We start from the raw sequence: 24,017 nt of genomic DNA, 5'->3' as shown, positions 1-24,017 counted from the left end.
CTCTCATCTGGAAAGACGCATGGTGAACACAGTCAGGGTTCCTCTCTCATCTGGAAGGGCACATGGCAAACACAGCATCATCTGCTAGCTTCCTCTCCTGGCTTCCTGTTTCATGAAGCTCCCCGGGAGACATTTTCCTTTTTCATCTCCAAAGGTCGCTGGCTGGTGGACTCTGCTTCTCATGGCTATTTTGTTCTGCTCTGCTCTCTTTTGAATCTCTTATTCTCCAAAATGTTTCTTCTTTTTTAGGACTCCAGAAACTTATCAAGACTCACCCAAATGGGTGGGGACATGTCATCACCTAATCCAATTTAACAACCACTCTTGATTAAGTCACATCTCCAGGGAGATGATCTGATTACAGTTTCAAACATACAGTATTGAATAGGGATTATTCTGCCTTTACAAAATGGGATTTAGATTAAAACATGTTTTTTTTCTGGGGGACATACATCCTTTCAAACCAGCACAGATATCATTTTTCTAGATGATACATGTGACTAGGTATGGTGTGAATAGTGTAATTTTGTACCAGGGGCACCTAGCTCTCTTTGGCTGCAATTTCTTCAAAAATTTTTGTACCACTGAACTTACTAGAGCTCAGTACCATGTGAGCAAAGTACCAGAGCACCTCTGAGAAAGTATTGCTGCTGCCAGGTAGAGGCGATGAGTTCATCCTTAAAGGAAGATGTAAAACTCTGTGGCTACAGATCCACAGCATGAGCATATTCTTTTCTATAGAGGTTTTGCTTGGACTGCACATCTGCAGATTCACAAGTTCAGACCCTGAGTTGCAAATGGTTATTATGTGTAAGAGGCTGTTAAGAGGCTGCATGGGGTGACTTGGGTAATATATTACTGAAAAAAAGAAGCCAACTTCTAAGCATTAGATTGAGAACTCCATCACTTCATGCTGGATGCCAGTGTGCACTATGGGTTAATGCAATCTTCTGACATTTTAAAAGCCAGATGGATTTTTGTCTTTTCAGTGTCTCCTGGGGCTTCCAAGCTTTGGGGAGGGAGCTGATGGGCAACAACAAAATATTTTCATGAGAAAAAGTGAATGTGACTGACAGCTAGTAAACCCCAGGCAGAAGAATAAAGGTGAAAGTAAAAATGACTCAGAGATACATCCCTTTTCATGAGTCTGTCTGCAGTACAACAATGACTCATGTCGTCGGTCTCTCAGACTTCATCACATTTACTCTATTCAGAAGTCTTACTGCTAAGGAAAATGTATGCATAAATGAATCCATGTATATGTTTAATTTGTAATAGGACAACTCATGGTCGGGAAAAGAATTAATGTCCACAGCAGTGAAGGAGTTTTGCCTTTGTTACCATCAATGTGAACTTGTGTGCTGCACACAGAAATCGATGCTGTGACAACAGGATTTCGAGAAAAGGAGGAATTTAGTGTGAGTAGCTTGGCAAAGAGATAGGGGGTAAACCTCTGATCTGTCTCCCTGAGCAGAAGGAACCTGGAGGGTTTATACCATTTGGGGAAGGTGGGCTTGAGGCTTGGCTAAGAATAGGGTGAACATGGGTTAAGGGGCAGGCTAAAGTAGAATATGTACAAATCCAACGTATGCTACTTTATGTGTCACATGTTCAAAATTGGCCGCTTAGCATGATCAGTGGGTGTGATTTTCACTATTATAATTAGGCAAGGTGACTTAGGTCAGGGATTCTCCTGACTCTGCATGCCCTAGTTGCTGGAACTGGCTTTAGCAGGCACTGCAAAAAGATAGGAAACAGCAGCTTTTCTTGTGGTAAAGTGAGTTTCTTATAACCATGAGGAGGTGGGAGCTCAGACAAATAAAGGAAACAGGAACTTCTGCAAACCAGTAAGGGAGGGGGTACTTCAGAGTAAAAATGAGTTAGTATGTGGTGGTTTCACCTTTATTATATACTAAGCAAATGACCTTTAATTAATCAAGTCACTTAAATTCCTTAGGTCTATCTTATCTGTAAAATACTCTGGGAAATTTAATGAATTTCTCTATCTGTAGTCATTCCGTCTTGCCCAAATGATTGTGTGTGGGGTGTCTCTGTGTGTTTCCTAACAGTAATGATCAATTACCTAATAAAGTGCAATAAACTATAAGAAAAACTCTCATTCTAAAATATATTGTTTAGAGATGGTAATGTGCTTAAACTAAATAATGTATATAAATGTGTGAAAAATCCATACCAAGTATTTCATTTTCAAGGACAAATACCAGTGTTTTGCAATGTACATAGCCAGACATTTAGATAAAATATTAGTTAAAGATGTAGTCTCAAAAGAATACCTCTGTGTAATTAATGCAATTTATAATAGAGGGTTAATTTTCCTTTCTCTCACTCATTAATTTAGAGATATTTTTATCTATTTGAATCCCAAGTGAGGCCTTATAACAAGTGGCATGTAAAGCTTGAAATTCAGTAGCAGCCTTCATTGTACTCCTATTAAACAGTGATCAGCCATGTATGAGAGTATTTAGCACAATCAGCTGCAAATAAGTGTTCATGTATCCTTCTCTGTGTACATCACCCACAATCCAATTCCTTGATATTATTATCATTAGATGATAATATTGCCTCAAAAATTTCAATTTGACCCATTCCATATCCTGAAAGCAGTTCCTATTCTACCAACCCATAAACTCTATTGCGTTGACAAACTCGATCCCACATCTCCTTCCATATACCATCGCATTTCTTTGATTTCCTTTATAGCAAAAATTATTCGGAGTTGAATATAGATGTGCCTTCATTTCACAGTTTTTCTTCAACCTACTCAAATTTAGCACCTGGCAATAAAATGGGAAAAGTATCTTAGCTTATATGTTGCTCTGAGTATTAAATGAGTCAGTATACTAAATTAAGATCCTTAGAGGAGAGTTAGCCCATAGTGATTGTACACTGTGGTGGTTGAGTTCATATGTCAGCTTGGCCAGGTTATGGTATCCAGTTGTTTGGTCAAGCAAGCACTAGCCTGATTGTTACTGTGAGGATCTTTCACAGATTTAAATGATCAATTGGTTGATTACATCTGTAGCTAATTACATCTACAGTCAACTGAGGAGATTGTCTTCAGCAATGAATGAAGCCTCATCCCAACAGGTGAAGGCCTTAAAGGGAGAACTGACAATTTCAGCAGTCAGGAAGAATAATTTCTATCTTTACTTTAGCCAGCCAGCTTCTCCTGGGGAATTCATCAAAACCTTTACTGAAGTTCCCAGCTTGTGGCCTGTTCTTTGGAATTTGGACTTGCCCATCCCCATGGTCATGTGAGACAATTACTATGATAAATCTCATAATACGTGTATCTCCTATTAGTTCTCTGGGGAACTCTCACTAATACACTTACTAAATGTTAATTATCAACATCATCATCATCATCCAGTATCAGTACTTCACTGAGACTGCTCCTATTAAAACTGTTTTGTGACTAAAGATCGCCTATGCTGCCACCTCCAACCTTCTCCTATTTATTATTTAACATCTTGGTAGAATTGCAGTGATGAACCTCTCTCCTCTTGAAATATTTTCATTTCTTGTTTTTATGTAGTAGCACACACTCCTTATTTTCCTCCAACATTAATCACAGTTCCTTTTAAGTTTCCTTGTCTGGCTCTTCCAATCCTGCTTGTTCTTTAAATTTGTGCATTTCTAGGGCTCTGTTTATGGACCTCTTTACTTGCTCATCTACATTTTCTTCCTTTCAATATCTTTATAATCTGTATTTATAACTCTAGCCTTTTGGCTCTTTCTAGAATTAACTCCATTAATGAATCTTTAAAACACATCTCACAGTAACCTGTTGAAAACAGAAATTAGGATTTTTCACAAAAACCTTCTCTTGCCCCAATCTCTTTCACATCTGTAATGGAAAACCAGACACCCAGTTGCTGATTACCAACATGTAGAAATGTGGCTTGATTTGTTTCATTCCCTCACTACTGATCCAAACTATCTGTAAATTCTATTGCCTCTACATATAAAACATAGCTCCAGTGTCTAGAAGAGGGCCTGAGCATTGTATATAATCATTAATGAATGATTACCATGTTTCACTTATATTTCTAGCTCCAAAACTGAGTACATTTCCTGGCATATAGTTTGAACTCAGTGCAGTTATTGCAATAGTTCCTAAATGCTCATTTTTCACATTAACACACAATGCTTATTCATTCACTAAGCAATGAATTGTTACGTTTTAGTTTCCTCGCTACTAAAATAAATACCATATAGTGGTTTGTCTTAAACAGTGAGAATTTATTGGCTCACAGTTTTGAAGCTAGGGGAAGTCCACAATTGAGGCGTCACTAAAGTGATGATTTCTTTCCTCATTCCGTGGCCTTCTGGACCTGGTTGTCAGCAATCCTTGGTTCTTGGCTTCTCTGTCATATGGCCATGTACATGGTGGTATATTCAGGTTTCACTGACTTTTAGCTTCTGGCTGCTCTTGGTGGCTTCTCTGTCTGACTTTCACTCAGTTTATAAAGCACTCCAGTAATCTGAATTAAAACCTGATCTGATTCAATTGGGCCACACCATAACTGAAGTAACATCTTGATGAGATCTTATTTACAATGGAGGCATACCCAGAAAGCTGCAGACAAAGACCAATAACATGTCCAAACTGGGGTAAATAGTTCAATCCAACACACTGTAAAAGGTGATTATTTAAACAAGCCTAAGATTTGGGTCTTATGAGAGCATTGAGGTTCATTTAGAAGGGAAGTCTTTAGTAGCTCCTCAGATGGTATTCAAGGATGGTAGAACTTAAGGACTATGTTTAACTCTAGTATTCCATAAGTACTCTTCCTGAGCAACTTCTCTAAGCCAAAACTGTATTAAGTACTGAAACATAATGGTGATTAACGTTTAATCCTGACCTACAAGAAGTTTGCCTTCAGTTATAGAAGAAAAGACTGTAAAAGAATGATTACAATAAAGTGTGGTTAATGTAGGGCACTTTGGATCTGCAAGGGAAAGACAGAAACTGATGATTATGGGATTTCGTGATAAAAATGGGAGATTGAGAGAGAAGTCTTGGCAGAAGGTGCAGTATATGCAAAGATTTAGAGATTAGAAATAGCACTTTGAGAGGGAGACTACTTAAGGTATGTAAAATCAGGAGATGATGGGTGGGAAATAATGAGAAATGAAAGTAAATAAGAAAATGCCCAATGTCAGGGGTCATAGAAGCCATGCTAAGTAATTCAGAACTTATCCTATGGGCAATGTAAGACATTGAAGAATATGAACAAGGAGTAGCAATCATGTTGTTGCATTAGAAAAGACATTTTAGCAGTCATATGGGATGCAGATAGAAGAGGGCTTGAGTAGAGGAGGTGTGGTTTGAATTCTGTTTCAGTGATTCAGGTGATAGGTGAGGTTGCCTGAAGTAAGATAGAAATAGGGGAGGTAGAGATAAATGAAAGGATTTGAGAAATCTTAAGGAGAAAAGTTAAGTATTGTGACAGATATTATAGGAATTATATTGTCAAAGAAAACCAGGAAATGTAGAAGAGTAAAATTGTTCAGACAATGAAAAAAAAATTGTTCAGACATTTTTATTATTAGAGAAATTGTGGCTTTACAGAACAATCTTGCTAAAATGCAGAATTCTCATATACCATCTGTGTTGCTTTGGGAGGTATGTTTCCCAGAAAAATATGTCCTTAAATTTAACTGCATTCCTTCAGATGTGAGCCCATTGTAAGGAGGACCTTTTGATGAGGTTACTTCAGTTGAGGTGCAGCCCAACTCAGTCAGACTTGGTCTTGGTCCTGTTATTGGAGTCCTTCATAAGTGGAATGAAATTCAGACAGACAGAAAGTTACAGGAGAGCAGCCGGAAGTTGAACATCAGTGAAACCCAGATGAGAAAGGAAAGGCCAAGAGAGGCTGCCATGTGCATTTTAAGGTGATAGGGGAATGAAGACCAAGGAGAGCCAGCCACCAGCCCCAGAATGTCAGACATCAGAAAGAAAGCATGCCCTTGATGATGCCTTGATTTGAACTTTTTTCCCAGCCTCAAAAACACTAAATAATAAATTCCCAGTGTTTACGCCAGCCCATTGTATGGTATTTGCTTGAGCAGCCAAGGAAACTAAAATATCACCCTATTAACAACTTGCATTGGGGTGGTACATCTGTTACAACTGATGAAAGCACATTAAAAAAATTTTTTTTTAAATACCAAAAAACACCAAGCAAATGCAAAAATTCCTATTTTGATCATTCCATTCTACATATTTAATCAGTAATTCACAATATCATCACATAGTTGCAGATTCATCATCATGATCATTTCTTGGAACATTTGCATCTATTCAGAAAAAGGAATAAAAAGGAAACAGAAAAAAATTCATACGTACCATATCCCTTACCCCTCCCTTTCATTGATCACTAGCATTTCAAACTAAATTTATTTTAACATTTGTTCCCCCATTATTTATTTTTATTCCATATGTTCTACTCGTCTGTTGACAAGGTAGATAAGAGGAGCATCAGACACAAGGTTTTCACAATCACACAGTCACATTGTGAAAGCTATATCATTGTACAATCATCTTCAAGAAGCATGGCTACTGGAACACAGCTCTACATTTTCAGACAGCTCCCTCCAGCCTCTCCATTACATCTTGAATAACAAGGTGATATCTACTTAATGTGTAAGAATAACCTCCAGGATAACCTCCCGACTCTGTTTGGTATCTCTCAGTCACTGACACTTTATTTTGTCTCATTTCACTCTTCCCCCTTTTGGTTGAGAAGGTTTTCTCAATCCCTTGATGCTGAGTCTCAGCTCATTCTAGGACTTCTGTCCAAATTGCCGGGAAGGTCCACACCCCTGAGAGTCATGTCCCACGTAGACAGGGGGAGGGTGGTGAGTTTGCTTGTTGTGTTGGCTGGAGAGAGAGAGGCCACATCTGAGCAACAAAAGTGGTTCTCTTGAGGGTGACTCGTAGGCCTAATTTTAAGTAGACTTAGCCTATCCTTTGTGGGGTTAAGTTTCATATGAACAAACCCCAAGACTGGGAGCTCAGCCTACAGCCTTGGTTGTCCACACTGCTTGTGAGAATAGCAAGACTTCAACTTGAGGAAGTTGAATTTTCCCCCGTTCTCACCATTCCCCAAAGGGGACTTTGCAGATACTTTTTTATTCACTGTTCAAATCACTCTGGGATTTATTGAGGCATCTCTCTGGATAAACCAACAAAATCTCATTTCCTATTCAAGGTTCCATGTACTTAACAGTGCTCAATTAAGTTGTCTACATAGGTTATATTAGGAAATGCACTAGTCAAAGTATAAATTTTGTACCAAATAAACATTTTTTGCTTTAGTCTCACACATAAGTTGAAATTTTAAAATATTAATTACCATCTATTGTCAGCACCCTGCAGTAATGACATTCCTTTGTTCTTCCTCATGCAAAAACATTTTTAAAAATTTGTACTTTAGTCTCTGTCATTATGCACTCTAGGCATTCCTAGATTATACCATCTCAATCTTTATCCTCTTTCTTTCTGATTTCATCTGTGCCCCCAGCCCTCCTCCCTCTATCATTTTCACATTCAGCTTCATTAAGTGTTTAAACATTATTGTATTAGTTAGGTAGTGTTGTGCTGTCCATTTCTGAGTTTTTACAATCAGTCTCATGCACAGTCTGTATCCCTTCAGCTCCAATTACCCAGTATCCTACCCTATTTCTATCTCCTGATGGTCTCTGTTACCAACGAAATTCTCCAAGTTTATTCACTAATGTCAGTTCATTTCAGTGAGACCATACAGTATTTGTCCTTATGTTTCCGGCTAATCTCACTCAGCATAATGTCCTTAAGGTCATCCATATTGTTACATACTTCATAACTTTATTCTTACAGCTGCATAATATTCCATCGTATGTATATACCACAGTTTGTTTAGCTACTCGTCTGTTGATGGACATTTTGACTGTTTCCATCTCTTCGCAATTGTAAATAATGCTGCTATAAACATTGATGTGCAAATGTCCGTTTGTGTCCTTGCCCTCATGTCCTCTGAGTAGATACCTAGCAATGGTATTGCCGGGTCATATGGCAATTCTATATTTAGCTTTTTGAGGAACCGCCAAACTATGTTCCACAGCGGTTGTACCATTTGACATTCCCACCAACAGTGGATAAGTGTGCCTCTTTCTCCATATCCTCTCTAGCACTTGTCATTTTCTGTTTTATTGATAATGGCCATTCTGGTGGGTGTGAGATGATATCTCATTGTGGTTTTGATTTGTATTTCTCTAATAGCCAGGGAAGTTGAGCATCTCTTCATGTGCCTTTTGGCCATTTGTATTTTCTCTTCTGAGAAGTGTCTGTTCAAGTCTTTTGCCCATTTTGTAATTGGGTTGGCTGTCTTTTTGTTGTTTGAAAGCACATTTTTATACTTATACTATTAGCTATAATCCACAGTTTAACTTAGGGTTCACTGTGTTTTGGTGTTCCATGGATATTTAAAAATATTCTATTCTTGTAACATAAATATAACTTAAAATTTCCCCTTTTAACCACATTCAAATATATAATTCATTGCTGCTAATTATGTTCACAGTGTTGTTAGCATAATGATTAGAATGATGTTACTGCCATTACCATCATCCATTACCAAAATTTTCCATTGTTCCAAATAGAACTATATTTTAAGCCTTAACTCCCTATTTCCCACCCCCACCTTGTCCCCTGGTTATCTATAGTCTAGATTCTTGGCTATGAATTTGCTTATTCTAATTATATCTGAGATCATACAATATTTGTCCTTTTGTGTCTGGCTTATTTTACTCAAAATGAGGTCTTTGTAGTCAACGATGTAGTTTCATGTATCAGAACTTCATACTTTTTTATGTCTGACTAATACTCTATTGCATGTGCATACCATATTTCGTTTATTCATCAGTTAATAGACATATGCGTTACTTCCATCTTTTGGCAATTGTGAATAATACCTCTATGAACATTGATGTGCAAATATCTGTTTGAGTTGCTGCTTTCAATTTGGGTGGGGGGGTATATACCTAGAAGTGGAATTTCTGGGTCATGTGGAAATTCTTTATTTAACTTTCAAAAAAACTGCCAAACTGTTTTCCACAGTATCTGTACCACTTTACATTCCTACCACCAATGAATGAGTGTTCCTATTTCTCCACGTTTTTCCAACATTTGTAATTCGCTGTGTTTTTTTTTTTAATAGTAGACCAATAGTGGTGTGAAATAGTATCTCTTTGTAGTTTTAATTCTACTACAAAGTGAATAGTGAATAGTGATTTTGAGCATCTTTTCATGTACATTTTGGCCATTTGAATATCATCTTTGTAGAAATGTCTATTCAAGTCTTTTTCTCATTTTTAAATTGGGTTGTTTGTCCCTTTGTTGTTGAGTTGAAGGGTTTCTTTGTATATTCTGATATTAAACCTTTAATGGATATGTGCATTCCAAAAATTGTTTCCTATTGTGTAGGTTGTTTTGTTACTTTCATCATATAGTCTTTTGATGCACAAAAGCTTTTTAATTTTGATGAGAACCCATTTATCTATTTTTTTTTCTTTTCTTGCTTGTACTTTAGATGTAAAGTGTAAGAACCATTGCCAAACGCAAAGTCCTAAAGGTGCTTCTCTACATTTTCTTCTAGGAGCTTTATATTTCTGGCTACTATATTTAGGTCTTTGATCCATTTTGAATTGATTTTTGTATATGGTGTGAGGTAGGGGTCCTACAGTCTTTTGCAAATGGGCATCCAGTTTTTCCAGCACCATTTGTTGAACAGATTGTTCTTTTCCAATTGAGTGGTCTTAGCCCCATTCTCAATAATCAGTTGACCATAAATGCGAGGGTTGGTTACTGAACTCTCAGTTTGATTACATTGGTCTATATTTCCAATCTTGTGTTAGTATCATACTGTTTGATTTCTGCAGTTTTGTGATGAGTTTTAAATCAGGATTTGTGAGTCCTCCAACTTTGTTCTTCTTTTTCAAGATGGCTTTGGATATTTGGAACTCTTGTTTTATTTAAATTTGATGACTGGCTTTTCCATTTCTGCATAGGAGGTAGTGGGAATTTTTATTGGGATTGCATTGAATCTGTAAATCGCTTTGGGTAGAACTGACATCTTAATAATGTTTAGTCTTCCAATTCATAAACAGAAATGCCCTTCCATTTATTTAGGACTTCTTCATTTTTTTTTTAGTAATGTTTTGTAGTTTTCTGTGTGCAAGTCCTCTCATCCTGGGTTAGATTTATTCTTTGATATTTGATCCTTAGTTGCTATTGTAAATTAGTTTTTTTTTTATCTCTTTTTCAAATTTTTTATTACTAGTGTATAGAAACCACTGACTTGGATTTTCCTTGTGCCCACTCACTTTTCTAAATGCATTTATTAACTCTAGGACCCTTGTGTATTTTTCAGTATTTCCTTTATATAGGATCATATCATGTGGACATAGGACAAGTTTTAATTCTTCCTTTCCAATTTGGATGTCTTTTATTTCTTTTTATTGCCTAACGGCTCTGGCTAGAACTTTCAGTACAATGTTGAATAACAGTGTTGATGATATTTATATGTATATGCATAATAATTAGTGGTCTATAATTTTCTTTTCTGGTGGTTTATTTATCTGACTTTGTTATGAGGGTGATCCTGGTCTTGATGAATGAATTAGGAAGTATTCCTTCCTTTTCAATTTTTTGGAAGAATATGAGCAGGATTGGTGTTAATTCCTCTTAAAGTGTCTGGTTAAATTTCCCTGTTAATCCGTCTGATCCTGGACTTTTCTTTGTTGGGATGTTTTTTTTTTCCTTTGGATTTATTTTCTTTACTAGTTACTGCTTTGTGACCATCTTTTATTTCTTCTTGAGTCAGCATGGGTTGTTTGTGCCTTTGTAGGAATTTACAATATCTAGGTTATCTAATTTGTGAGTGAACAGTTGTCAAAATTCTTCTTTCAGTCCCTTTTATTTCACTGCTTTTGTTTCACTGGGGTTGGTAGTAATATCCTTTTCATTTCTGATTTTAGTTATTGGTGCCCTCTTTTTTCTTCATCAGTCTAGCTAAATATTTATCCATTTTATTGACCTTTTCATTGAAGTAACTTATAATTTTGTTGATTCTCTCTATTCTTTCTTAATTCTTTATTTAATTTATTGCCACTCTAAGCTAATTTTTCCCCCTTCTACTTGCTTTGTGCTTAGTTTTCTATATTTTCCTAATTATTCCAGTTTTGAGGTTAGGTCTCTGATTTGAGGTCTTTCTTCTTTTTAATGTAAGTATTTCTCTAAGTTTCCTTTGCTGCACTGTTTTTGGTGCCTCCTATAAGTTTTGATATGTTTGGTATTTTCATTTTCATTTGACTTAAGATATTCCTAATTTCCTTTGTCATTTCCTCTTTGTCCCTTCGTTGTTTTAAGAGTATGTTAAGTTCTACATATTTATGAATTTTACATTTCTCCCTCTGTTAATTAAATTTCTAGCTCCATTCCATTGTGATTGGATAAGATACACTGAATGATTTCAAAATTTTTGGACTTATTGAGGCTTGTTTTTTGACCTAAGTTGTAGTTTGTCCTGAAGAATGATCCATGTCCGCTGGAGAATAATGAGTATTCAGTTGTTGTTGGGTGAAGTGTTCTATAGATGTGTAGTTGGCTAGAATATCATTCATGTCTTGTATTTCCTTATTGATCTGCCTAGCTGTTCTCCCCATCACTGATATTAAAATATCTGGGTTAGGTTTATGTGTCACCTTGGCCAGGTGTTGGTGTCCAGTTGTTTGCCTAAAATCACTGTCTTTATTGTACTGTGAGAACATTTTGTGGACCTAAATCATCAGTAAGTTGATAGCATCTACTGTTGATTATATCTACATGTAATTGTAGATGTAATGTTGTTGCATTCAGCAATATAAGAGGAGTCAAGGATTCCTTTGGTGACACCTTGTTTTGGACATTCTCATAGTCTCAAAATTGTAAGTTTGTAAGATTTACATTTTAAGTTAATACTAATAATGCAGAACTTTCTTCTGCCATGTTGCTATTTAGTCTTTGAAAGTCTTATACCTTTTTTTGTCCCTCAATTCTCCCATTAATGCCTAATTCCATGTTTATCTGATTTTTTGTATTGTACCAAATTGAGTCCCTTCTCATTTCTATCTGGATATATTTTTCATATATTTTCCTTGAGGTTACCATACTGTTAATATTTAACAAACTAAATATATAACAACCATATTTGATTTGATACCAACTTTACTCAATAGCATATACATACACCTATACCCCCACACCCCCCACCTTTTTGTACTTTTTACAGGTTATATCTTTGTACATTGTATGTACAAAGCCATAGATTTATCGTTAACCTATATGCATTTACAGTTTAGCACCAAAATGACTTAAGAAGTGGAGTTACATACCAAAAAATACAATACAATAGTATTGACATTATAATTACCTAAATGGTTACCTTTAGCAGAGGTCTTTATTTCTTTATGCCACTTTGAAGCATTATTTAAAATCCTCTCCTTTCAGTCTGAAGAACTCCCTTTTGCACTGCTTTTAGGGCAGAACAAGTGGTGATGAACTCCCTTAGCTTTTCTTTACCTGGGAATGTCTAAATTTCTCCATCACTTTTCAAACATCCCCTCACTTTGGAAAGAAAATCTGGCTGGATATTAAATTCTTGTTTGGCAATTGTTGTCTTTCAGCACATTAGGTATTTCAACCCATTCCCTTCTTACCTCCATGATTTCTGATCAGAAATTGGCATTCAGTGTAGTTGGGAACCTTTTATTTAACGTGTTTGCTTTTTTCTTGTAGCTTTCAGAATCCTCTCCTTGTCCTTTGCTTTTGACAGTTTGATCGATATGTGACAAGGGTATGTTTTTATTCATATTTATCCTGTTTGGTGTTGTCTGCATTTCTTGGATGTACATTTTTTTTTTTGCAATTTTTTTTTATTAATTAAAAAAATTAACTAACACAACATTTAGAAATCATTCCATTCTACATATACAATCAGTAATTCTTAATATCATCACATAGATGCATATTCATCATTTCTTAGTACAGTTGTATCGATTCAGAAAAAGAAATAGAAAGACAACAGAAAAAGAAATAAAACGATAATAGAGAAAAAAATAAAAATAAAAAAATAAAAAAATAACTATACCTCAGATGCAGCTTCATTAGTGTTTTAACATAATTACATTACAATTAGGTATTATTGTGCTGTCCATTTCTGAGTTTTTGTATCCAGTTCTGTTGCACAGTCTGTATCCCTTCAGCTCCAATTACCCATTATCTTACCCTATTTCTATCTCCTGATGGTCTCTGTCACCAATGACATATTCCAAGATTATTCTCTAATGTCGGTTCACATCAGTGGGACCATACAGTATTTGTCCTTTAGTTTTTGGCTAGTCTCACTCAGCATAATGTTCTCTAGGTCCATCCATGTTATTATGCTTCATAAGTTTACTCTGTCTTAAAGCTGCATAATATTCCATCGTATGTATATACCACAGTTTGCTTAGCCACTCGTCTGTTGATGGACATTTTGGCTGTTTCCATCTCTTTGCAATTGTAAATAATGCTGCTATAAACATTGGTGTGCAAATGTCCGTTTGTGTCTTTGCCCTTAAGTCCTCTGAATAGATACCTAGCAATGGATGTACATATTAACATCTTTTGCTAAGTTTTGCAAGTTTTCTGATGTTATTCCTTCTTCCCCTTTCTCTCTTTCTTCTCCTTTTGGAAGCCCATAGTTATAGATTGGTATGCTTGATGGTATCCTATAAGTCTCTTAGGCTGTTTCACTTTTTATAATTCTATTTTCTTTCTGCTTTTCAATCTGACTCATTTCAATTCTGTTGTCTTCAAATTCAATGATTCTTTCTTCTGCTAACTCCAATCTGCTGTTGCACCTCTCCTGGAATTTTTCATTTCAGTCATCTAGTATTTCTGTTTTATTCTCTTTTTAATTTCTATCTCTATGTTAAGATTTTCTCATTTTTCATTCATTATTTTCCTGATACCCTTTAGTCCTTCCTCTGTATTTTCATTCATCTCCTTGAGCATACTGAGGATCACTTTTTAAAATCTTTGTTTAGTGTGTCCACAGTTGGGTCTTCTTCATTGATATTTTTCGCGATTTTTTCCTATCCCTTTGCATTATCCATCATTTCCTGTTTCATCGTTTGTCTTATACTGTTTTGTTGCACACTGTATATTTTAACATTCTAAAATGTAAACTATCACATTTATTTCCTGACATGCTCATTTCTTAAGTTTGAAATCAGCTAGTGATATGACAGAGATTTTCTTAAGTGTCAGGAGCTAACAAAGCCAAGCTAACCTAAGCAAAAAACACCTTTCACCATCTTTGAAAGTTAGCTTTATATTGGCTAGTGCTCTCCATCGGAGTTCAGTCCTCCTAACTGGAAGATAAACACATGGTGAATGCAAAGTGCAGGGTCCCTCCTTGCCTTTTCTGGGCCTGTCTCTTCTCCTGGGCTTGTGTTTGCCAGTGGTCTTGGGTGTTTTTCTGTATATAGTTGTTTGAATGGCCCCTTGACTTCCCAGGAGACAGAACTTCTCCCTCTCATGGTGTCCCATTGAAGGACTAAAGCAGGTAAGCCTTTCCCCCAACCTGTGTACTGTAGTTGTTTTTTACCTTGCCTTTCCTTTTCTCAAGCTGCTTTTGCTCAGAGGGCACATGCTAGTAGGAGGTACATGCTAGAGAGCACTTTCCCAGATCAGTCTTCCCCAGCTAGTACAAGGTCATGGGCTTATAACGGGAGCACTGGCTGCCTCCAAACTGTCCTAGGAAGAAGATGAGGGAGTATCCAGGGAGAGTGCCAGCAGTTTCTTCCACAGCTCCTCAAGGCTGTACTTTCTTGAATACAGCACCTACCCAGCAAATGCAGCCCTTCAGCTATCTTCTGCAACTCTGAAGAAGCATACTGCTTTTAAGTGTCTTTTGCTGCCTGTACCAGAAGTGGGGTGGAACAATGGCTGTCCTCAGAACTGGCCCCTAGCCACTGGAAGTAGCTAATCACAAGTAGCGATCAATAATTGACCTCCACTCTCCCCTCAGAATCTTGGGGAAATAGATCTTTATGTCCTTTTCTGGAACCAGTAAGCCATACTCAGGGTTGGACGCCACTGCTGCCTGCTGTGAGTGTAGGGAATGGATGATATTAACTTCCATGTGGAAAGAACAATTTACTGGTATTTACTGCAAATTGTCACCTTCCTCCCACTCTTCCTTGTATGCTGTACAGTGTTCTGCAGGACTCTGGAGTTTCAAAGTAGTTGATTCAGACAGTTCCTGCCTGTTTATTAGTGTTCTGATAGAGGGACTGGTTCCTGGAGTTTTCTACTTTGCCATCCTCCCACCCAGATCATTTTAATAAGCTTTACTGGTTGCCAGAGGGAGAAGTCATTCTCCATTTCATTTTTTACTTAAGAGGCAATAGTGATAAATGGAAGCTGAACAATAAATAGCCTGTTTATGATTGGAACTGCTGAAGGTAATTCCTACTAAGCAGTTAATATTATAGACACAAGAGTAGGGTGAGTGCAGGTTGCTATTGGCATATGGTAGGCATCAGCTCACTAAAATATTCAGTCTAGCAGATGAACATGTTTAGTGTGCTAGCAAAAATATTAATTTTAAAAAGCTTAAAAAATCCCAAGGCTTTGGAAGTTTTGGTTCTCAAAGTTCTTTGATCGACAAATAGGAAGCATTTCATTGGCTGTCTTCTCAGGCAATTTTGATACAGCTGAGACCTTCTCAGACTCTGCTACTAGAGGAAACCTGGGGATAAGAGAATAAGGAGAGGAAATAGGATGTAAAATCCCTGTAATCACACTTCAAGCAAAGCATTCATTTGAAATGGAGACATACTACAGGAAGGTCTAAAGATAGACGACATCTCACATGAAAGGTTTCAAACAGTTAAAAAAATGGAAGTGTAAATATGTATCTAAATCTATACTTTGATACTGTGTTCAAAATTGATGACAAAATCTTATCAATTCTGTAGTCCATGGAAGACTTTTCTATTGTAACTTTCCCTTTAGGAAAATAAAGTTCAAAGAAACCAGGTTAATTCCTTAGGGATCTCCTCAAGGCAATACCATAAATTTTGAAATAGGGAACAAGTGTCAGTTTCATTTCACTCTTTTTGCATAACTTTAAAATACAAAAACTTTCCCAATTTTCTTGGTGGGTGATGGATAGATAGGCAAGGGAAAAAAGAAGGAGATAGGAAAGATTGCAAAAGGAAATACAGAATGAAAAATAAATTGAGGAAAGAAACAAAGGAAAGGAAGATTTCCATTTGCACTGAGTGAAAAAAAAGACTAATCATGAGGACACATTTTATTTATAGAAGGAATTTTATATTTTAGCATATTTAAACAAGTAACATAATAATGGTGTTTATGGAAATTAGAAATACTGAAAGGGATTGTGTTCACATGAGAACTGAACACGTACATTCACTTGCAATAAATAGAAAGACAGATAGACTCATCTATAAGAATGGAAGGAATGTTCTGTTATATTTTTGTCATTTCTAAGAAATATGTGTATGTGTGTGCATTCACTATAAGTCTAGAAAGAGTATTCTGTTCAATCAATAGACAGCAATTTTGAGACATCCATCCCTGAAATCAAACAGCAGATGAAGCTGATTGCCAGAAACAACCATAGGCCAAAAGTGTGTCCTTGAGAGAACTATGTGCAACACCAACAGAACTGAAAATTCATGTACCTGGAAAACAATCCATTTGCATAACCTAGGGGATATCTGCCAAAATGGGTATTCTTGCATTCTGCAAGAACCCCAAAGCTAGGGACACTGTAATGAAAACTGCACTGACTGTCAAGAATACAGGAATTATCGCTCAGGTTGAGAAAATATATTCTAACTAACAAAACTACAGGACCTCTATGCTTATCTCTAAACATGAATGGATGATCATGAATCACCAAATATATAAGGAAATCAATAACAATGAACAGGACTAACCCAAGGGTAAAAAGAAGGAAACTTTGAAATAAACATAATTAGTATTATTGCAGAAGAAATTGATGGATAAGAAAATAACAGATTGTTGAGGGGAAAAAAATAGAAACTCACTCTCTTTTAAAAATTAAAACCATAGAAAACATACCTTAATAGGTAGGGTGGCTAGTAGAATGGAAAAATTGAAGATTATATTGGAGAGTTGGAGATTGAGGCAAGGAAATTTCTCCGCACAGGTATAGACAAAAAAGAGAAATAGCTCCAGGAGTTCTAAGAGCCATTAATAAGGCCAGAAAGAAAGAAAAGAGAAAAAGTTCGGGGGGTGGGGTTGGCAGTTGTAGAAAATGGGAGAAGTGGATAATAAAACAAAGAAATAAAATCTCCCAGAACTGAATATTAAGTTTTGTATGTAACAGTCACTTGAATGCTAAATAGAATAACACTATGTAGTAATAATTTTAATAAGCTAATTCTACAAACATCCTGGTGACATGTATTCCTTCAATATTTTAATATCCGAATTTATAAATATATAAGATTATTTTTAAAATAAAACTACACAGACAACTCCCTTTACATTTTATTCTGCCCGAATTCTACTACTCTCTTCAGAAGTAGTTATGTTTAACAGTTTGGTATGTTTCCTTCCTTAGTTTTTCTCATCATATATGAACTACACGTATGGGTAGGCATGCTCATTTTATTTTAGAGACTTGAACCCACTAAAATTTTCAAAAGATGTTTTAATAGGCATAAATCTCAAAATTAATAATGCAGATATAAAATGATGTTCAACCATCACTGTAATCAGGGAATGCAAATTAAAGTGAGTTCAAAAAGGGGAAAAAGGATTTATAATTTCCTGTGTTGGCAAGACTGAATAAATCATGCATAGTTGAACACAGTTCATTTTACAGGAAACAGGTACTGTCAATTAAACATTTGGTAGTGTATTATCAATAAATATGCATATACTTTGACTCAGAAATTCCAAATCTATGAATATATTTGCAGATATACCTTCTATCCCAATAGAAGTATTTTCAAATCTATATAAAAATGTATATTCACAAGTTTGTTTCTTTCAGCATTCTTAATAGCCAAAACATAAATTTGGAAATGCAAATGTTCACCCAAAATGGAATGATTATGTAAAATATTGATCCATGCTATGGGAATAATATGGCCCCATTACAATAAATGAATTGGATATTACTCATAAATGACTTACAGATGCATTGTTAAATGACAAAAGCAAGTTGTAAAGAAATGTTAATACATGTATGAATTTAAATGTTCAAACAAGTATTTAAAATGCAAGTAACACATAGCACAGTGGTCATCCCTAGATAAGGAAGTGGGAATTAGGAGAGTTGCAGGTTAAAGAAGGATTTGGGGTAAGTATCTTTTGCCTAAGTTGTTATGACAAATACTATACAATGGGCTGACTCAAACTCACATTTGTGAGGCTAGAAGAATTCTAAAATCTAGATATTGGCAAGGTTTACTTTCTCCCTGATGACTGTAGCATTTTGTTGCTGGCTGCTGGCAATCTTTAGGGTTCCTTGGCTTTCCCATCACATGGCACTCTTCTCTCCTTTCTCTTCTGGGTTCCTTCTTCTCCCTGTGGCCTCCTTCTTATAAGGCCTCCAGTAATCTGAGTTAAGAGCCTTCTCACTCAGTGGGGCCACACTTTAACAAAAAATGTCTTCAAAAAGTCCTAATTACAGTGGTTCACACCCACTGGGATGTGGATTGAGATTAAGAATTTATGTTTGTTAGCGTATGTAATTCAACCTACCATAGTAACTATGACCTGAAGACTAGTTAATAGTCAACAATCCTTCATAAAATTAAAATAGGGGTTTCTGTAATTTCCTTATATTGAATAAATAAGTCTCTTACCAAGATGGGCTAATTCCAAAGGAATGAGAAGAGGACGAACTATTCCTTGACTGCTAATACAGTAAGTCAATTATTTGCATCCTTCCATCCATTTGTCTATCCTTCCTTCCATCTATCCATGCATCTATCTATCCAAATTTCTAAATTATTCATTCAGTTATTAAAAAAACTTAGGTTAATTTGGGTACTTAATTTAATTGAGCAGCAGTACACATATAAGTTTTTATACCTGAATGCTTTCTGAGAGGATAATTGCTTTGATTTTATTACTAGGAAATGAGAAATGAATTAGGGAATGTGAGGATGTTTTACAAGACATATACAATTTCCTGTTTCCTCAAATATGTGCTTGAGATTTACAACTGTGCATCTTTTCTCAAGTTCTCTGTCTCTTAAATCCTCTTTCCTTATATGAACTTGCCAGAACTCTCTTCAAAGTTTAGCTCAAATATTGTTTTTGCCCAGAAGTCTTCTTTAACCACTTCAGTCACACAATCGCTCTCCTCATTAGTACGCCTATCTGCCATTAGGGTGTTCATCAAATTCAGCCTTGTAGAACTTGTTTAAATATATTTAACATTTTCTGTGTTCCATTCATAAGTGGTATTAACCATTTCTTTTGCATCATCTATTTTAACCTTCAAAACCGCCCTATGGAATATGGATATGGTTTTATGTCACAGTGTCTTTTTACATACCTCATTTTTCTTACTCATCTAGTAAAACATAAATGTTCTCTCCATATAGCTGTCTTCCAACTAGTGCCTTCTGACTAATATCTAGTCCTAATGACCTCCATAGAATCTTTGTATTTAATCCCACTATCCAACTACTGGCTGATGAATCTTCCACTCAGATTTTAAGAAAATTTTGTTAATATAAATATACTGTCAACTTCTGGGTGTTCTGAGGAAGCTGGGGTCTAGAGCAGTGCCAACCAAGGAGTACCCATTTCTGTACCATTAATTCTCAGTGTGTATGCCATCAATGACCCACTTTATGTTTCATCTTCTATTTGATCTGATCTGACCTATATTTCAGGTGGAAATTGGGACTGTGCCTGGTCTGTGGAGTAGACATGATGCCCATCATTTCAGAATGAGACCTTTCCATTTTAGGTGGAAGATTCATTGGTTAGAGTTAGTTTCTTTCCTTCCTCTCTTTCCTTTTTCTCTCTTTTCTTTTAAACAGGCATTACACGGACTCTCTAGATACAGGTGCTTATGATGAACAGAAATTAACTGGGTTCCAGTATTGTGAAGATCTACTTTCTCACCATCATTTCCTTTCCTGGATCCTGCAAATTGGCCACACAAAGGAGTGCAGTTAGAATTTACTCAGCTCAATTCCCAAGATGCTGGGATGCTGTCTCAGGCAGTGGCACTAAAGATGTGTTCTTTCCATATCACTCAAAGTGCATTGTTTCTAATAGACACTCATCATAGTTTATAAAAAGTAAGTGACTCTTCTGGTTTTCAGGGCTGTTTTTTCACCTCTTTTAGGTGTCTTTGGTTACTTTTAATGGAAGCTTAACAATTTCAAACTTAAACACTAGGTTAAAACTGTCAACTCACTTGGAAGTATGAAGAGGATTTTCTCATTTGGGTATGTATGTATGCATGTATGTATGTATATATGTATGTATGTATTTTAAAGTTTTATTGACATATGGTTTATATACTATGCAACTCACCCATTTAAAGAGTAAAATTTGATGTCTTTTTGGTACATTCACAGAATTATTCAACCAGTGTCACAGTCAATTTTAGAACAGCTGATTACCTCATAAAGAACCCCCTACCCTTTAGCTATCACTCACCAAACCCCCCATCTCTTTCCCCTACTAAGCCAAAGGTAGCCACTAATCTCCTTTCTATCTGTATAGATTTCCTTATTCAGGTGAATGGAATCATTTAGTATCTGGTCTTTTGTGACTAGCTTCTTTCACTATAATGTTTTCTAGGTTCATTCCTGTTGTAGTATCAGTACTTCATTCCATTTGTGGCTAAGTAATGTTCAGTTGTATTGGTTATCCATTCATCAGTTAAAGGATGTTTGAGTTGTTTCCATCTTTTGGCTATATGAATACTGCTGATACATACGTGTGTATATGTATATGTATAAATACATGCACGTGTCTGTATGAATGTATTTTTTCATTTCTCTTGGGTATATATCTAGGAATAAAGTTTTCAGGACATATGTAAACTATGTTTAGCTGTTTGGGGAACTGCCATACTCTATTCTATAGTGGCTGCATTATTTTACATTCCCAACAGCAGTGTATGAGGTTCTTATTTCTCCACATCCTCACCATCTTTTTGATTCTAGCCATCCTACTGGATGTGAAGTGGTATATAATTGTGGTTTTGATTGTATGTCCCTCATGACTAATGATGTCAAGCGTATTTTCATGTGCTTATTGGACATTTTTATATCTTCTTTGGAGAAATGTCCATTCAGATCCTTTAAAATTTTTTTTTAATTGGGTAATTCGTATTTTTATTATTGAATTCTAGATATATGATTTACAAATATTTTTTCCCATTCTGTGAGTTGTCTTTCCACTTTCTTGATGAAGCCCTTTGAAGGACAGAAGATTTTTATTATTTTGATGAAGTTCAATTTATCTATTTTTGTTGTCATTGCTCAGGCTTTTGGTGTCATATAAAAGAATCCTTTGCTAAATGCAAGGATTTTCTAAATTGTGAGGATTTACCCCTATGTTTTTTTGACATTTCATAATTTTTGCTCTAACATTTAGGTCTTTGGTCCATTTGAGTTAGTTTTTTTTTTTTTATATTGTGTAAGGTAAGGGTCTGCCTTCATTCTTTTGCATGCACCTATCTAGTTATCTCAGCACCATTTATTAAAGAGACTATTCTTTCCCCACTGAATGTTTTGACATGCTTGCTGAAAATAAGCTGACCACAGATATATGGGTTTATTTCTGGACTCTCACCTCTATTCCTTTGGTCTGCGTACCTGGCTTTATGCTAGTACTATTCATTTTGAATTCTATTGATTTGTTGTAAGTTTTGAAATGGGAAGTGTGAGTCCTCCTAATGTATTCTTGTTTTTCAGGTTTATTTTAGCTGTTTGGGACCCTTTGCAATTCCAAATGAATTTTAGAATCAGTTTGTCAGTTTATACAAAATGTCAGCGGGATTCTGATAAGGATTGTGTTGAATCTGTATGTCCATCTGGGAAATATTGTTCTCTTAATAATGTCAAGTCTTCTGATCCATGAACATGGCATATTTTTCTATTTTCAGATATTCTTTAATTTTTTTCAACAGTGGTTTATATTTTTCAGTGTATACGTTTTACATTTTTTGTTAAATTTATTCATAAATACTTTATTATTTTTCATTGCTATTTTGAATGGAATTATTTTCTTATTTTCATTTTTGGTTTGCTCATTTTAAATATATAGAAATAAATTGATTTTTGTATATTGATCCTATATTCTGTTAACCTAGCTGTATTTGTTTATTAATGCTAGTAATTTTTTAGTGGATCCCGTAGGATTTTGTATATGAAAGATCATTTCATCTGAAAATAGAGATAGTTTTTGTCTTTCTTTCCAATTGCGAGGCCTTTTATTTCTTTTTCTTGCCTAATTTTTGTGGCTAAAATCTCTTGGCTAGATGTTTTATCAAAATACTAAAAGCACACATCCTTATCTTCTCCTGATCTTATCGTCTTTCATCATTAAGTATGATGTGAGCTCTGGATTTGTTTGTTTTGTAGGTGCCCTTTATTAGGTTGAGAAAGTTTCCTTTTAATTCTAGTTTGTTGAATGTTACTCTCATGAAACATTGTTGGGTTTTGTCAAATACTTTTTTGGCAACTATTGAGATGATCATGTGATTTTTAAAACATCTATTGATGCTTTGATGTGATATGTTATATTCATTGGTTTTCAGATGTTAAACCAAATTTCCATTCCTAAGATAAATCCCACTTGGTTATGGTGTATCATTCTATTTTATATCCTGATGATTTTGGTTTGCTAATATTTTGTTGAGGATTTTTGCATTCATATTCATAGGAGATATTGGACTATGATGCTCTGTACTTGTAATATCTTTAGCTGGTTTGTTAATTATTTTATTTGAGCTAGTAAATTATAATTTATGGAGTATAAAATACCGATACTGTAATAACTAATACTGGTATCTATTAAGCCTGAAATTGGTGCCAGGATCTCCACATCACTTTACAGATATTTTACCAACAAATACAACATAACAAAGTCCTGAGGGTTAGAAAGGTTAGTACATTTGCCCAAAGCCAAAAAAGTTGGTTGAGGCCAACTGTAGACTTAAATTCAATGTGCCTGTCTTCAAAGTTGGCGGTCTTAATATGTTCATGAGTAGATCAGAAATCAGCATTTTGTTTATTGTTTTAATTAGATAAATTTAATCTTACAAATCATTGTTTATAATCTTCTCGCTTTTAATTTTTTTCTTTTTTAGTATTTTTCTACATTCTTACATTTTATAAGATTTATCCTTATCTTGAACTTATTTTTTGGTGATGCTGGAGTTTTCCCTTGTCTCATTATTTCTACAGTGTCATTTTTAGAAGCAATACGATATGAGCTATTTTTCTAGTATGGATAACAATTTAATTGCACAAATACAAGGTTGGTGGTGCAAGGGAATTGACAAGTACAACTAGGTTACTTTTGCCCTGGCAAATTGCTTTGTATAAGAGGTGATAAGTCAAATCATTCAGTATTTTCTCTGAATAGGACATTAAATATTTTCTGGTTAGTTGATTGATTTGAAGGTCTCTGTGTTATGGTGGAAAAAATACTCAACTCAGATAATGCTTGATTCAAACCTTGGCTTTTTCTTTTTAAATGATCAATTCCTTCTGGTTGAATTATAAAAAGATAATCTGGGAAATTTTAGAAAGGCCTGCGTTTGGGTTTAGAATGATATCAGAATACTTTTAGTGTGCTAGTTATGATAAAAGGAAAACCTTGATTATGTAAGAAAATGGCCAGATTTTCTAGTGATTCATGCAAAAATATGTAAGAGTTA

The 24,017-nt window shown here is 35.4% G+C and overlaps 1 long non-coding RNA gene across 1 annotated transcript in view; it reads left to right on the top strand.

Moving 5' to 3' along the window:
* Window positions 1-20,569, top strand: part of LOC143667012 (uncharacterized) — a 37,644-nt gene extending 17,075 nt beyond the window's left edge. Inside the window, exons 2-3 of the long non-coding RNA XR_013167819.1 lie at window positions 20,155-20,418; window positions 20,519-20,569. This is a non-coding gene — a long non-coding RNA (uncharacterized LOC143667012). The remainder of the gene's footprint in view (window positions 1-20,154; window positions 20,419-20,518) is intronic.
* The last annotated feature ends 3,448 nt before the right edge of the window (window positions 20,570-24,017 follow it).

Source organism: Tamandua tetradactyla, chromosome 2 (genome assembly GCF_023851605.1).
Source record: "Tamandua tetradactyla isolate mTamTet1 chromosome 2, mTamTet1.pri, whole genome shotgun sequence".
Lineage (NCBI taxonomy): Eukaryota > Metazoa > Chordata > Mammalia > Pilosa > Myrmecophagidae > Tamandua > Tamandua tetradactyla.
Note: the sequence above shows the minus strand (reverse complement) of the source record. Positions and strands in the feature narration are given on the sequence as shown.